Below are 16,018 nucleotides of genomic sequence, written 5' to 3' on the forward strand. Positions count from 1 at the left end.
AGAGGAAATGGGTTTCCTCTGCCACGCTCCCACTCCCATACTCTCCCTCTCCTTGTTTTTTTTTTTTTAGCTATGAAACGATGGGTATATTAGACACGCTTCATCCTTGGCACATTGAATGGCAAAAGCGCCATGAAACACACAAATTGAAGCATGACAAGCGCGCGCCCACACACACACACTCACACGCACGCACATAGTCACTTCATATGTCATATACGTGTCACACGTATTGCGGCCGGAAATAGTTGATGGAAAAACACGCAACAAGCGGAGACAGCCAAAGTGCGAAAAGGATTTAAATGCTTTAGGCGTCGCCTTTTGACCGCGCTCGACTCACTGCACTGGTGGGCGGGGCCAAGCAGAGAACGGGGCGGGGCTTTCTGTCGCTGTCCCAAGCGCCAAGCGATTTCACATTGTGCACTCTGAGAAAACCGAGTTTACAGAGGACAAATCAAAAGCAGTGAGCGATATCAATTTGATTAAGCCAAAAAATAACTAAAAACTATTTTACACAAATTTACAAACCAATCAAATATGCTATAAAATATTAAAAAATAAATTATAGTAAGTACTTTTTAATAACAAATTTCTTCAACTAAGTTTGCCCCTAACGTTACATAAAACGAATATGTCAAAAATGAGTGAAGTTAAGAGCCTGTTACAAAATTGAAATATTTCATTAAAAGAGAGAAACAAAAAAAAAATTGTTTTAAATTGGGTAATAAAAACTGAAACTTTTATAAGAATTTGAATACAAATAAAACTTTTTTTCGGGCAGCAACATGCAAAAATTCGTGTCTTAAAGCAAAAGTTTCTTTGATGCTGCCATAATTGGGCAATCTTTTTGATGTCATTTGATTGAATAATTTTTTGTTTAATTTGTGAATTTATTACAATCTGCAAATAAATTTTTCGAAATTGCAAGTGTACCTCAAAAGTAATAAACGCTTGAGTTATTAAAAAATACAAATTATTTTATCATTTGATAGCTTTTGAGTAAACTATATTTTGGAAGCAGACCAAGAGATTTTCTTTTGATGAATTTATTTAATTTAGTTTTTTATTTTCCTGACTTGTTTACTTATTTTATGGCCTTTCGGCACTACAAAATATTTCTTGAAAATGTTTTTCTTTTGCTTGATTTTTGCAATTTAGATATTAATTTGATTTTTATAGGAGCAATTTTTATTTTTTTTTTTATATTATTAGATATATATTTTTTTAATATATTTATATATATATATATATATATATATATATATATTTTTTTTTTTTTTTGATATTAATTGTTAAATTTTAAGTTTATTAATTTAAGAGATATTTATTTTTTATTATATTTTATTAGACATAATTTGTTTTAATTATAATAATTTTATAATATTTACTTTTATTTATTTATAATTTCAATTTTTGTTTTTATAATAATTTTCTTTCTTTATTTAACAATTTATTTTTCAAAATAATTTATTATATACTATGTTTATTTTTAACATTTCCCTTGAATTTTATAAGGCTGAATCTATAAATACAATTTTAAGGCATATGCAGTATAAATTTCGGAGCTTAAGAAATTCTGGCTTTGTTGCTCGACTTTTTCCTCAAGTGTATGTGCAACGCGTGTTGTTTTTTGTTATGTTATGCGCGGGCTCTTGATTGTTTTTGGAGCTGGAAATGGAATGGCAGTTACACACGCACAAACACAAACACACACAGACACGCACACACATACACACACATGCTTACTACATATGAGAACATTTCGCACACACACAAATCCCGGCCTCAGTGCCCTGACATTGCGACAGTGGGCAAAAAGGGTTTTATTTTACGAGCGGGACTATCAGTGTTATTGTTATGACTGAAATTTGATGGCCTCAACCGCTTCTGGCTGAAACTGAAGCGGGAGCCCAGAAGATGGAGATGGAGATGGCGATGGCGATGGCGATGGCGATGGGAGCTACCGAAGCTGTTGTTGAACTAACCATGTGACGAATGTGCGATGAGAGAGGGGGTGAGCCTAGAGATTTGTTGGGTGTTTTGAGAGGGTTTTTTTGAGAGGGGGGCGGGTCATGCACCCCTTGTCGCTGTTTATGACGCTGACGCAGTCAAACGATGATGATGCCTGACTCCCGCCCAGCTCGAGCCCAGTTACGGCCCAGTTAGTTATCTGTCATGGCCCGGCCGCTGATTAAGCAGCCTTTCAAGCTAGAGCAGATTGGATTTAACGAGGGTCTGGGACACCTGAGTGGCCTAACTCAAGCCATACATACATGAAGCCAGCCAATCTCTCTCGCGCTCTCCCTCTCTTTCTCTCTCTCTCTCTCTCTCTTTCACTCTCTGCGTCTGTTTTGGCACTTAAGTTTTATTCGCTTTGCTTTAAATGCTCACGTCGTATTCGGGCGGCAATGCTCCAAGCACCAATTTGAGCCTGGCAGCAAAATTTTTGGCTCCTTCGTGCGAGTCACTTGCGCGTTAATTTGATGATTATGATTTTCACACTGGCCCTGGAATCGTGCGCATCTTTTATATGCCCATATACACACACACACACACACACACACACATGCATAGATTTATGCCATTCGTTTGCTGCCAAAATAGGCTGCAGCTAAACTGTCGCAGTTTTGTGGCATGCGGCACCTTGGCTCGGCCACGCCCAGCTGTCAACAACGTGCTTTGCATGCCCAACTCGATTCGTTATAAAATATTGTTGGTTCAATTCAATGTCTGCTGCTGCTGCTTCTCCTGCTGCATATGCAATATAACAATAGCTGCGCGACCTTTTCGCCTAATGGTGCATGGTCGACTCCTGCTTCTGCTGCTGCTCCTTCGGGCTGTACGTGCAACTGCAGCACATGCTACACTCGATTGGACACATTGCAGCGCCTGCTTCCACTCCTTTTCTTCTCCTGTTTTATACCCTGATTTCTTTTCTTGGCTCTATCTAAACATTGCGACTGTTTGGCTAAGCCATCGCGTCTTCAGTCACATTCAGACAGCTGTCCCAAAATATGGCACAATTAATCGCATGCAGCTCTCGACTTGGCATCATTCCTTTCCAGTCCTTGGCGCTGCAACTTTGCAAATACATTACAGTTAACCTCTATGCCAGCTGAAGTCGTTGCATTACATCTTAGTGGAGGCATGTTTCATAAGATTTGATATATTTCAATTGCTGCAGTTGCCGCTGGCGCAACGCGCATTACGAGCTGCGGCCAGCAACAACATCGCCGCAGGTCTAGTGCAACATTAACTGCTGCCACCACACAACTTGAGAAAACAATAAAAATAATAGTAAACAAAAAAAAAAAAAAAAAGTGAAAAGAGCTGGAAACTGCGGCAAGCCAGGCTGCCATAGCCTCCGGACTGCCATCGTAGGTAACTCACGCTTAAAGCAAGAATTCTGCAACAACTAATTTTATTTATGCATTAACCATGAATATTTTGCGGCTCGTGGCGACCGCAGCAACGCGCAACGCGCCTTTGCCAATTTCCCACAGGACTAAATTAAGTGAGAGCAACAAGAGAGAACGAGAGAGAGAGAGAGAGAGAGCAACATGCGGCAGCCAATAAATAAATGGAGAGCAGCAGCAGAAGCAGAAGATGATTGCATGGAACTTGAGGGACGTGAAATATGTATTCTCATCATATATGTGAGCTGATATGCTATATGAATTGGTAATAACAAACATTAACATTATATAAACATTAACAAACTGTTTATGGGTAAAGAATATAGGAATGTAAAAAATATAAAAATAATGAGTTAACAGAGCAAATAATTAATTAAGAAAATATGAGAGATATAATTTCATAATTTCATAATTTAGTAATACTTTGCTCATAATAATAAATCAATTTAATAAAAGTGTAGGTAAATTTAAATTAAATATAAATATTTTATTTTCTATTTTTTTAATAAAAATAAAAAATAAAAATAAAAAATTTCATTTGAAAAAATATAAATTAAATAAATACAGAATTTTGTATAAATCAAATAAATATATTTTTTAAAATGATTTTAAATTAAAGTAAATACAATTTATTATTTTAATTCAACAAATATTTGTAATTTTTTTTAAATTAAATAAAACTATATTCTTTAATTTAGTTTGTATGTTATTGTAGCTTGCAGCAGTGAAAAGCCAAAGCTAGAACAGAAAATTATTAAAAAGCCTGTAAGATTAAAGCAGGTAAGGGTGAAATAGAAGGATACTTTTTCCGCTGCTCAAAATAGATTCTCAAACCTTGAAATGCCAAAAAAAGCGAAGTTATACAATAAAGATTGGCCAGCAGCAAAATGCGTGTGTGTGTGTATGTGTGTGAAGTGTATCCAATTTAAGCTAATATCACATACATATATGAATATATAATAATGAAATATGATATACACATCTACATATATTATATATCATATTTCATATTTCATTTTGATATATTCATATTAACTATGTTTTTTATGTCCACTACAATATGTCGAATTTTCTATCAGCTTAAATTTGCAAGAAAACATCACTTTATATTACTAATCTATAATCTCAGCTTGCTGCTTCCACTGCTGCTTCCTGCTCTTCTTTTACCCGAGATTCAGTCGGCACTTTATTTAAATAATATTTGTGTGCAACTCTCTAATGATGTTTGCTGCAATATTTTTTGGGCACTTGAACTGCTGCACAACTGGGAAACTTGTTGAGGCAGCCGTTGAAATGCAATGCGATTGTTGAGTGGATGCAAGGAGAGAGAAAGAGGGGGTGCGAGAGGGAGAGGTAGATACAGGTAAAGTAGTTATAAGGTCTATTCTGTTAGTGTTTCGTTTGATTAAAGTGGTCATCGTGGTGCAACAAACCTGTTGCCGCTGTGGCAACAAACTGCAACCCACTTCAGAGAAAAAAGAAGGGTTCTCAGTGGTGCAGAGTTTTTGCCACAACTCTCGTGCAAACACTCATCCCACACACACACACACACACACACACACACACACACACACACAGACAGACATAGAGGGGCAAAAGACATGAGGCTCATGCGTAGCAATTAGCCAGCTGCCATTTGCAACATGGGAGCAGCAAAACTAAACTTGAAACGTGAAAATTATAATTGTTAAAAAAATGTTTGTTACTCTTATTTTCTTGTTCGGCCCCTAGTCGACTTGTCCAGACACAATTGTGGGAGCGAATTATGCGGCCATTGTTAGGCGTTCAAATGATTTGAACATGCGTCGCAGCGACTTGGGAAAATGATTTGGTTGAGGCGCACGCAAAGACCGAAATTACATTGGCAAGTGGCAAGTGTTGACCACTAAAAGTCACTGCAAGTGGCGGGGGGTGGGGGCTACGTTGCCAAGAGGAATTATTATTAAATGGCAATCTCTGTAGAAATCCCAGGCTGAGCAGATTTAAGCGACGAGCAGCGCCCAGAAGATTGCTGCCCTTGGTCTGGCCTGATTTATTTATAACACATGCACACACGCAGCATCGCATATGCTTATGAAAATCACAGAATAGCACAACGACAGGACGACGACGTCGACGGCAGGATATCGAAGGACAAACGACATAAAAAGCGACATCATCCAATCAATTTATGCGCCAATGTCTCCAGTGGGCGGGGCACTGTCGAGGCTGCCGCATAAGCAGGCTCACAAGATTGGAAAATGGATAATTGGAACTGGGTTTCTCAGTATCGCTCTCTCACTCACACACGCACACCCATTCCCTTTATCTTCGCTCTTATCTTTAAAAAAAAACCATTCGAGTTAAATCGAAATTTCGTTTGGGCTCAAGGTACAGTAAAGACTCTGTCTAATGCTCGACTATGCCGCATTATATTTGCACAATAAACTCATCAATTGAGCATTGATAACGATTTGGCCAAGAGCTTGTCATCATTATCAACCACACCACAGCTCCAATTCCAGCTCCAGCTCCAGCTCCAGCCCCAACTGAAAGAACAAAACTCAGCACCAGCTCAATTTCAACTTTAATTCTCAATTCAGGCTCAATGCATTGCTTCTTCTTCTAGCTCAACTTCTAGTTATTGTTGTTGTTGTTGTAGCGCTTTCAAAGTTATTTGCTGTCCATTTCCAAACATTAAACCAGAGTGACTTGAATAAATTTCATATTTGAAAGCCTCACACACGCACACACACACACACACACACACAAATGGGGAAGGCGGAAATATCGAAACCAAAGTAAACCCAACATGGCTAATATGTGCGCAGCTAAAGGCAGCAGCCACTTTGCCTTGGGGGGTCAGCACAGTGAGGCTGTGGTGGTACGCCCCTGAGGTAGGCACATGTGGGTGTGCGTGCGTGTGTGTGTGTGTGTGTGTTGGGGCATAAACCAAAAATTCCTATACGCTGCTGATGCAGCAAATTTCCGGCCATAGTGAAAGTGGTGCGTGCGACAACAGTGCCAGGGCGACCAGTTAGTGTGGGCGTGCCACCCGCCTCGATTCGCAGTCAGACGCCATGTGGCTAGAACCAGAGCCAGACCAAGAGCCAAAGCCAGAGAGCCAAGCAGGCACTCAAGAATTTTTGCTGCTGGTCGAAATAGCTGATATGGCCAACACTGCGAAAACTGATGCCATTAACAGACGAAAATTTCATTCCCGAATATTCATACACTTGCGAGCTTTGACAGAGATATAGCGAAAGAGACAGCGAGACAGATAGAGAGAGAGAGAGAGAGAGAGATAGATGGATGGAGAAGACCGCAGGCAAATTTTTAAATTATGGCTGTTATTATCGTAGGAATTGTTGCCAAAAATTGAGGCATGCAAAACTCAAAATGCTTCAATGAAGATGTCTTTAGCAGAAAAAAAAGAGTGAGTGTGTGAGAGAGAGAGGGAGTGAGGGAGACATATTGAAAGAGAAAGAGTGAGAGAGAGTAAGCAGCATTGTTAAAAGGCAAAAACGAATAAACTTCCATTTAGAGGAGACAACTTGATTAGCCTCATCAGAAATATGGCAGCTCTGATATTTCTATATATGTCCAATTCGAGTTATCTCAATTTATAGGTGACAATAAATACATCAATAAAATTTCTCATAGCTCTTAAAATTCCTGTTTGATAATATATGGAATTGGAATTTGGACGTCCAAATTCATTGCAATTCCATTTAAATGTTAGCAACATATTGTAGAAATGAGTATAAAATAATAAAAATAAATAAATAAAATAATAGCAAAAATAAATAATATTATTTTTTATAGTTATTTTATTTAATTATTTATTATATTTATATATTTTATTTATTCATTTTATTTATTTATTGTCCCTTTAGCTTTTTATTCTGTGTGCTGTATGCAATATTAATAATACATAATATGCAAATTTTATATTTTATTAAATGCCCACATGAGTTTAGATCTGGATTATGTGGGCTGTACTGTAATGCACTTTAGGTCGATTCGCTGTTAACCCTAACTGAGCTTTACAGGTTCAATTAGTTCCATAAAACTATATCTATATATATGAATGAAATTGAGGAAAAAATAACAAATATAATATTTAAATTATTTATTTTTAAATATTATTATTGTTATAGTCTCTTTTTATACCCTGAACCCATTGAAAATGGGAAATCAGGGTATAATGGTTTTGTGAAAAAGTATGTAACGGGCAGAAGGAGGCGTGGCAGACCCCACAAAGTATATATATTCTTGATCAGCGCGACGAGCTGAGTCGATATAGCCCTGTCCGTCTGTCCGTCCGTCCGTCCGTCCGTCCGTCCGTCCGTCCGTCCGTCCGTCCGTCCGTATGAGTGCGTCGATCTCAGAAGTTATAAGAGCTAGAGAGCTGAAATTTGGCATGCATACTCGTGTGTACCATACGCAGTACGAGTTTGCTTTTATTTTTTCGATAAATCATCCGATAACTTTTTTATCGAGAATAATCGAAAAATTGATTTTGTTTTTTCAGCCTAATTTGAAAATTTTTAGACCTGGAGTGTTCAAATTTAGGTTGTATATAAAGTTAATCGATACAAAGATTTTGTAATTTACAGATTTTGGATACCACGCCCCCTTCGCCCCAAATTTGTAAAAAACGCATTTCAAGTACTAGAGACTTGTGCTTTGGAATGTACACACATATTCATCATATGATTACACTCTGAAAGTTTCATTAAGATCTTATGTCTACAAAAGAAATTATTCAACAAATAAATTCTCATAATATGCCCACACTGCAGCGCAGCCCAAGCGCAGTCGCTGCTTACTGCGCAGTTAGCAGAGCGCAGGCTTATGCGTGCGTGTGGATGCATGTGTATGTATGTGTGCATACAAAGTGCAGAATGATTAGAATATCAGCTTAGAGGGTTCAGGGTATCTCCTAGTCGAGCAGTCTCGACTAGAGTCTTCTTACTTGTTTAAATTTAGATGGATTTAATCCATATGAGACTAATAGTTATAATAAATAATAAAATAAAATACAAAGAAATAAAGAGATAAGGTAGGAAAATAAAACAATATCTTTTTAATAATAATAAATATCTATTTTCAAAATTCTTATAATATTTTACCTTATATTTTTATATCATAATTTGATAACATTTGGCAGTAAATATTCAATCTTATACTGAAGATAAGAAATGTTAACAATATAATAAAACAGACAATCATTTATTGTAATTTTTTCTTAATTTCTTCTACTTTATATTCATATTATACATTTTAATCATATTTGGCAGAAAATATATTGGAGATAAAAGACAATAAAATTGTAGGAAAATAGAAAATAAATTAAAATTAAATTAATTAATATTTTGTGAATAGTCTAAGCAAGCTTTCAAACTGCCCTCTTATACAGCCTATATGCCACACATATATTTATATATTATCGTTTATTATAAAAGTAATATAAATATATATGCTTGAGCTTCAACCAGGCAGCGTCTCGCACGCCTCTGGGGTTGATCAAAGGAAGCCAAAAATAACCTTGAAGCTGAGACAACGAACTTTGCCAAGCAGCAATTAGGCGAGCCACCTGCACAGCCGCCTTGAGCCTGTGGTTGCTGCCTGCTGGTTGCTGCTTGCTGGTTGCTGGTTGCTGGTTGCACCACCGAATGACAATTGTGGCTGGCGAGTTGTTTGTCAGCTTATTGTTTGCTTTAATTGCCGTTTGAGCTGCCAACGCGGGCAGCATTTGCATTGTTTGGCCAAATTACTCAAAGCACACACACATAGAGAGAGAGTGAGAGCGTGTGTGTGTCTGTGTGTGTGTGTGGGAGAGATGACAATGGAAGTCACCCCAGCAATAATACTGCGACTGCTGCTGGTGCCCGGCCGGGCAAGGGTTAGCAGGAGTCGAGTTACCAGAAATCTCCGCACACAAAATAATGTTTGTGCAATCGAATGACAATGCGAATCGAACCGAACCGAACCGAATCGAATGAGTAAGGATGAGTTGAATGTTGACGGCAGATTGAAAGAATGGGGGTGTCTGTGCGCCGTCCGAGCTGCATGTCCGCATGTCCAATCAAGCATGTCGGCGTGTGAAACCCGATGCGAACCAATGCCCGCCCGGGCCTGTAAGTCGGAGTGGGAGACCAAGTGAGCTTAGTTGTTGCACCTACATAGTTGCTGTTCCCAAGCAATTGTTGCGCAGACGAACGAGCGAACGAATTACGAACGAATTTTTCTCTGTCGCAATTAAAAGGTAAGACTTCTTCTTCTTCTCCCATCAGTTCCCAGCACTGCAAATGCCGCTGCGTCACACAGATTTCCACACACACACACACACCCACATACACACACATGTGATCCACTGCTGCGTCTTGGGGTCAGCGGCAACCCGGCGAAGCGGAACCACACGTCAACTGGACAGGTCGTGCAAAAGGTGCAAAGACGAGCTCGACTCTCGCCCGAGTCTCAAGTTAACTGATGCGTGGCACAAAGCGTGCAGCAGACGCTGACAAAGTGGCGCAGTCGGAGTCGAAGGAGGCGGGCCGTCAGCAGAAGACGTCAGCAAAGTTCACACGATGCGGCGATAAGCCAAAAGGCTTTCCACAAGATGCGGTTGCCACAGATACGCCATACGCAATGGCTAAGGCAACAGCAATAGCAGCAGCAGCTGCTGCGCCAAGTGGCAACTGGCAACTGGCAAGTAGCAAGTGGCAAGTGGCAGGTGGGGCAGGCTGCAGTTTTCGACTGCCAAAAACCGGTTTGGGTAGCACGCGCCAGCATTGCAGCAATTAGGACTTGGAGCTGGCTCAATAAATGCCACCTGCCAGTCAGTCAGCCAGTCAGCCAGTCAGCTAGCTGCCACACAGGCCAGAGCAGCTTGCCACACTTGCCGCACATGCCACGCGTGCAGCAGAAGCTCAGCAATCATGCAACTCACAAGTCCTATGTTTGCATTTCAGATCAAATATTCATTTTCAATATATGAACAGGACTTCGATTTATAACTCGTGCTCAGCAACAGCAACTCACTGATAGTAAGGCATTGTTGAGGGGTATATGGGTTTTCAGCAAGCGTTTTTTACAGCTAGGTATAGAAGCCAGTTCACAAGTAAGATTTATGAAAATTACTTAAAATAATTCTTACTTAAATGACTTACTAAAGGGTATCTATATGTCAGGCATTTCTTATCAACATTTTTGTATGCATAATATAAGACTTATTTATAGCATATCAGTTCTATATGATCAGCACTTCGTACTAGAATTTTTATGTCAAATTTACGTCAAATTTTATAGGGTATCTGCTCGTCGATCACTGATAGCCACAACTCTTATTTGGTGAAGAGCGAAATGGCAAAGTGAGCAAATAATACATCAAATATACCCCGACAAATGTATTTTTTAGAGTTTTTGTTATATATAGGGTATATAGTAGTCGAAAATTCCTAGCTAGAGTTGATCTACACATGCGTATATATAGTAAAAGGGAAGGTAACAGTTCAACTATTTTAAATACTAGTCCAATTCATTATCACTAAAATATATTTATAGGGTATCTGCTCGTCTGCCATTTTAAATGAGGGATCATATGTACAAGCAGAAAATTATACTACCACTACCATATCACTCCCTCAAGCAGTCAAATTCACATCAAATTCAATTTACAGGGCATTGGCTAGTCGATCAATTTAGTAGCTTGCGCTGCCTTGTTGCTTGTTCTACTTCCTGTTGCTATTGATGTTGTTGTTGAGTTGTAAACTTATTTAATCTGCATAAAATATGCAGAGACCTGAACACACACTCGCACACAGATACACAAACATATATACATACATAAACACACACACACACACACCCACACACACACACACATGTTGCACAACAAAAGGCCGTTGAAGCGGAGGGAATAAAATGCGAGCATTCATAAATAAATAACATTTGGAAATTCATTCAGCTTGCGATTGATTTCGAATTAAATGCAAAAATACAAAATACAGTTTGAAAAGAGACCAATCGAATCTCAGCTTAAGTCGCTGTGGGCGGGCTGTGGGTGTGGCAGTGGCAAGTCTGTGGTTTTCCCTCTCATATCGATAACAAAGTCTCCGCAAGCCCCAGAGTTTGAGTAAATCTTTGGCGGAGCAGGAGGCGAGCCCTCCACACGCACACACACAAAGGAAATCGACTCCCTTTGAGCAGAATGATGCAATTATTTACACTTGATTAAATACTCAGAAGAAAAGTGAAAGTGTGTGTAAGCAAGTGATGTAGGTTTTTTTTTTTTTTTTTGGGAGGAGGCTGGGAAAAATGTATATTTTAAGCAAATTCAAAAGTGCGTGCGGCGCATTGAGTTGTTATTGTTGTTGTTGTTCTTCTTTTCTCTCTCTCTCTTTCTTTCATAAATTCATAAATTTAAATTAGCAAATGAAGCCATCGATCTGAGCAGCAGTTGAAGTGGAGTGTGCTGGGTCAAAATAGGTGGCATAAATATATAAATTATATATATACTTATATACTGATATATACCTATCCACAAATGGTATTCAATTACAGTCGCAGTTGAGCCTTGCGCAAGCAGCGAAAACATTTAATTTATTGACTGGGCTCTGAAGGCGTGTCTTATTACCAAAAGTGCCAGGCGCTGTCATTGCCATGGTCGCACCACCTCGCACCACAGCCCACCAAGCAACCGCCTACAGTCCACTTTCACTTTCCTGTAACCATCTGTCAGTCAAGCAGCCAGTCAGTCCGTCAGTCAGTCCGTCAGTCAGTCAGTCAGGCAGTCTATGATGAGTCTCGAGTCTCATTTGGCATTTGCTTGATTTGCCCTCTTTATTTATTCATCCATCCTGTCCAAATTGTCTGTGCGGCAGGAGGTGGTGCTGCTGCCGCTGTTACTGCTACTTCTTCTTCTTCATCGTCTTCGTATGCTTCCTCAAGCTCTTCTTCATCATCTGCAATTGTATCAGTCAGCATTGCGCGCTTACCAAATCAATTCGCATCAAAATCGAACCGAGACCCATCAAAATGGCGGCGCAGTCATCTATGATGCCATCTACACAGTCCACACTCTGGACCCATCTGAATCTCTCTGTACCGCCCCTTCCCATTTTCCCATTCCACCGTTCCCATTCTCCTGCGCTCTAAGTATGCGTGTGTTTGTGCATTTGAACGTTATATTCTGCGTAGGAAGTACGCTGGGCTGCACATTGCTAATATCCTGCGTGGCCCCTCTCCCCTCTCTCTCTCTCTCTCTCTCTCTCTCTCTCTCTCTCTCTCTCTCTCTCTCTCTCCTTGTACCTTTCTCCCAGTTTCTATGATATCTGCGCATCGAGCTAGACCACTTGGCATATTCGCATTTCAAATACATTTCATTAGCTCTCAAACTCTCCGCCTGCCTCGTAGCAAAGCCAAAGCCTCCTGCCAGCCTAGTGCTGCTAGAGCAACTTTCTTTAAATTAAGCATATCGAACTTTAGACTCTGGCGGCTGGACCAGCACGAATATTGGATGCTCGTATTGGACAAGCTACGCCGGAAATGTAATATATATTAATTATATATTGGACGAATGCACTCGGAAATAAAGAGGGGGAAATTAATGAGAAATATATTCGATATTACAAATATCATATGATATATATATATATTTTAATTAATTTTCCTTAACACTATTTATTAGACAAGTACACTTAAAGAGCGAATGAAATTGTGCTCTAATGAATAATGAGCTCTAATAATGAATATGTCAACTCGAAGTGAGCCATCTCTGAGTCAAGATGTTGAGCTAAGAATCTAATACAAAATCTAATAAAAAAACAAGTAAGAAAGCTCTAGTCGAGACTGCTCGACTACGAGATCCCCTGAACCCTTGGAGCAATAGATATTTCAATACTTTTTCGCGACTTTCAGCTTACACAAGAAACACGCACACACACACACACACGCACGTACGCACACACAGGTATACATACACACACACGCATACAGACACACACACACACACACACACACGCATACAGACACAAACGCATACACACACACACATACACACACACATACACATACAAGCAACCACGCATAAACACGCATGGGCTGCAGTGTGCGCTTACTATGAGAACTTAATTGTTTAATAACTTTTTTTATGGACGTACGATCTTCATGAAACTTTTAGATTATGATTATAACATGAATATGCATGTACTTGCCAAAGCACAAGTCTCTAGTATTTGAAATACGCTTTTTAAAAAAGTGAGGGTGAGGGGGTGAATTTAGAGGTGGGGGGTAAATTTTAACAAAAACCGAAATTGTATAAATTGCATACATTAAAAATTTGGAGACTCTAGCAATAAAGGTGTAGAAGATATAATTTTATAACTGGGTTTCGATAAGGTTTTTTATCGATAAAAAAAGATCGAGATGAGTTATCGATTTTTAATGATAAACTTGATATGCGCGCTGTAATTACGGACATTTTAAAAAAAATTTGAAGTCTCTAGCTCTTATATCTTCTGAAATCGACGCGTTCATACATACGGACAGACGGACAGACGGACAGACGGACAGACAGACGGACAGGGCCAAATCAACTCAGCTCGTCACCCTGATCAAGAATATATATACTTTGTGGGGTCTGCCACGCCTCCTTCTCCCTGTTACATACATTTCAACAAAACCATTATACCCTGATTTCCCATTGAAAATGGGTTCAGGGTATAATAATTAAAAAATTTTTTAGCAATGAATGTTTGCCTAATCAAATTGTTTAATTTGATTTGTCTGATAGCTGTTAGCTGTATTTAGTACTATTCTTTATCCAATTATTACATATTTAACTTAAATGCAATTCAGTTAATAGAACTTATACTCCATTCCCATAAAATCTGTTAACATTTATAGCTCAGCTGTCTCTCGGCCTCAAATTTCATAGAGCTGCGCATCTTGTTTTACTCTTTAGATCCAGTCTAAAAATATGCTCCAACTAAATATTTGTCAAATTATTGTATCAACATTTGCTTTGTTATCAAATAGAAATTGACGTTTTTGTCTCAGTGTATGGCAGCGTAGCAATCAAATTGTTTATTCGGCATTGCCAGCGAGGCGTGGCAAGGGGCCAGAGCAGCGCAATCGAAACACAAACACAAACATACACAGACACACAGACACACACACGCATACGCATTGTGGGTTGTGTTTTGAGCACTCATAAATCTGAACACAGATGACAAACTGAAGCAGCACATGAGACACACGAGAGGCGGAGACAGTAGCAGGAGCAGGAGTAGGAGCAGGAGCCGAGGCAATAGCCGAGGGGCAAGTCCAGGTAGAATGTCTGCGGCGCAGAGCAATTACCACATGCCACGATTGACAAGCGCTGCAGGAGTTCAAATTTGTGTGTGTGTGTGTGTGTCTGGGTGTGTGTGTGTGTTTGAACTGAGGAACTCTCAAGTGCTAGAGAAACGGAGACATCGGCGACTTCAAGTGCTCGCACTCTCTCTCTCTCCCTCCCTCTCACTCGCTTTGTCTGTCTCGTTTTTGTGTCTGCTTCGCCTTGACTTGTTTCTCTGTATGTTTTATGCCACATGCTGAAAGTGCAACCGATTTATTTATACACACACTCGCACACACACACATTTATTTATATACATTGTGAAGCTGATGCTTGCTCACAAATTGGATTTGCTTGTTTGCCAGTTTCAGCTGCTGCTGTTGCTGCTGCTGTTGGTTCTTTTGCCCATGTTGACATCGGAGCAATTACAACGGCTTTCTGTAGTAGCGCCGCCCTCGCTCCAGCGTGAGCGTGTGGCCAAATGCACTTCTTGATGGCTTTAAATAGCCCGGCGCTATTTCAGTTTGCTGGCCAAGCCGCAGGCGGCAACCGAAAACTACGAGAGAGAGAGAAAAAAAAAAAAGAACAAGAGCAGGAGAAGAGAGAGACACAAACAACAACAAGAAGGCGTCTCAGTGTGTGGCAAGTGCAACGCGCGCAAATGAGGCAGCTTTCAGTTTTCGGTTGATAGCTTTCAGCTGCATTACGTAAACACGAAGAGACGCCAACACACACACACTGTGCTGAGCTCTGGCTGAGCTCAGCTTTGGTGTCACCTGTGCGAGAGAAGCGCGCGTGGGCGTTTAGCCATGGCTCAGACAATCAGAGCTGACAAACTGGTTGGCCTTAAGCTGCAGTAGTCCAAAAATATAATATGCCAGAAATACATATATACATAAATGAATATATAGTCTATAGTATATATGGCAACTGCCCACACGGATCGACCGACAGCAGCAGAGCAGCAGCAGCAGCTAAACGAGCTTCGCCTTCTCCAACTTGGCAATTGACAGCTGGAGAGTGGAGCGCAATTAACTTTGCAGCAGGAGAACAAACAAAGTCAAATGCAGACCATGAGAAGCCAACTGCTCAATGGCTAACGCGATTCTGGCTCTAGATAAACAGACAGACAGACAGCCAGACAGCCAGACAGTGTTAGCTCCATATAATGAACAATGCAGTACGAAAATCGTCTGAGTCTGAGTCTGAGTCTGAGTCAGACTGTTCTATACACTGCTGAGTCAGACCCAGCCTAATCATGTCAGTTTTTCTAGGTTGCATA

The 16,018-nt window shown here is 39.8% G+C and overlaps 1 protein-coding gene across 4 annotated transcripts in view; it reads right to left on the minus strand.

Annotated features, from left to right (window-relative positions):
- The window catches only part of LOC6579843 (nephrin), an 87,655-nt gene that overhangs the window by 66,097 nt on the left and 5,540 nt on the right, over nt 1–16,018 (minus strand). The gene's annotated exons all lie outside the window — the stretch shown is intronic.

The sequence above is a fragment of the Drosophila mojavensis genome, unplaced genomic scaffold (genome assembly GCF_018153725.1).
Source record: "Drosophila mojavensis isolate 15081-1352.22 unplaced genomic scaffold, ASM1815372v1 contig_80, whole genome shotgun sequence".
NCBI lineage: Eukaryota > Metazoa > Arthropoda > Insecta > Diptera > Drosophilidae > Drosophila > Drosophila mojavensis.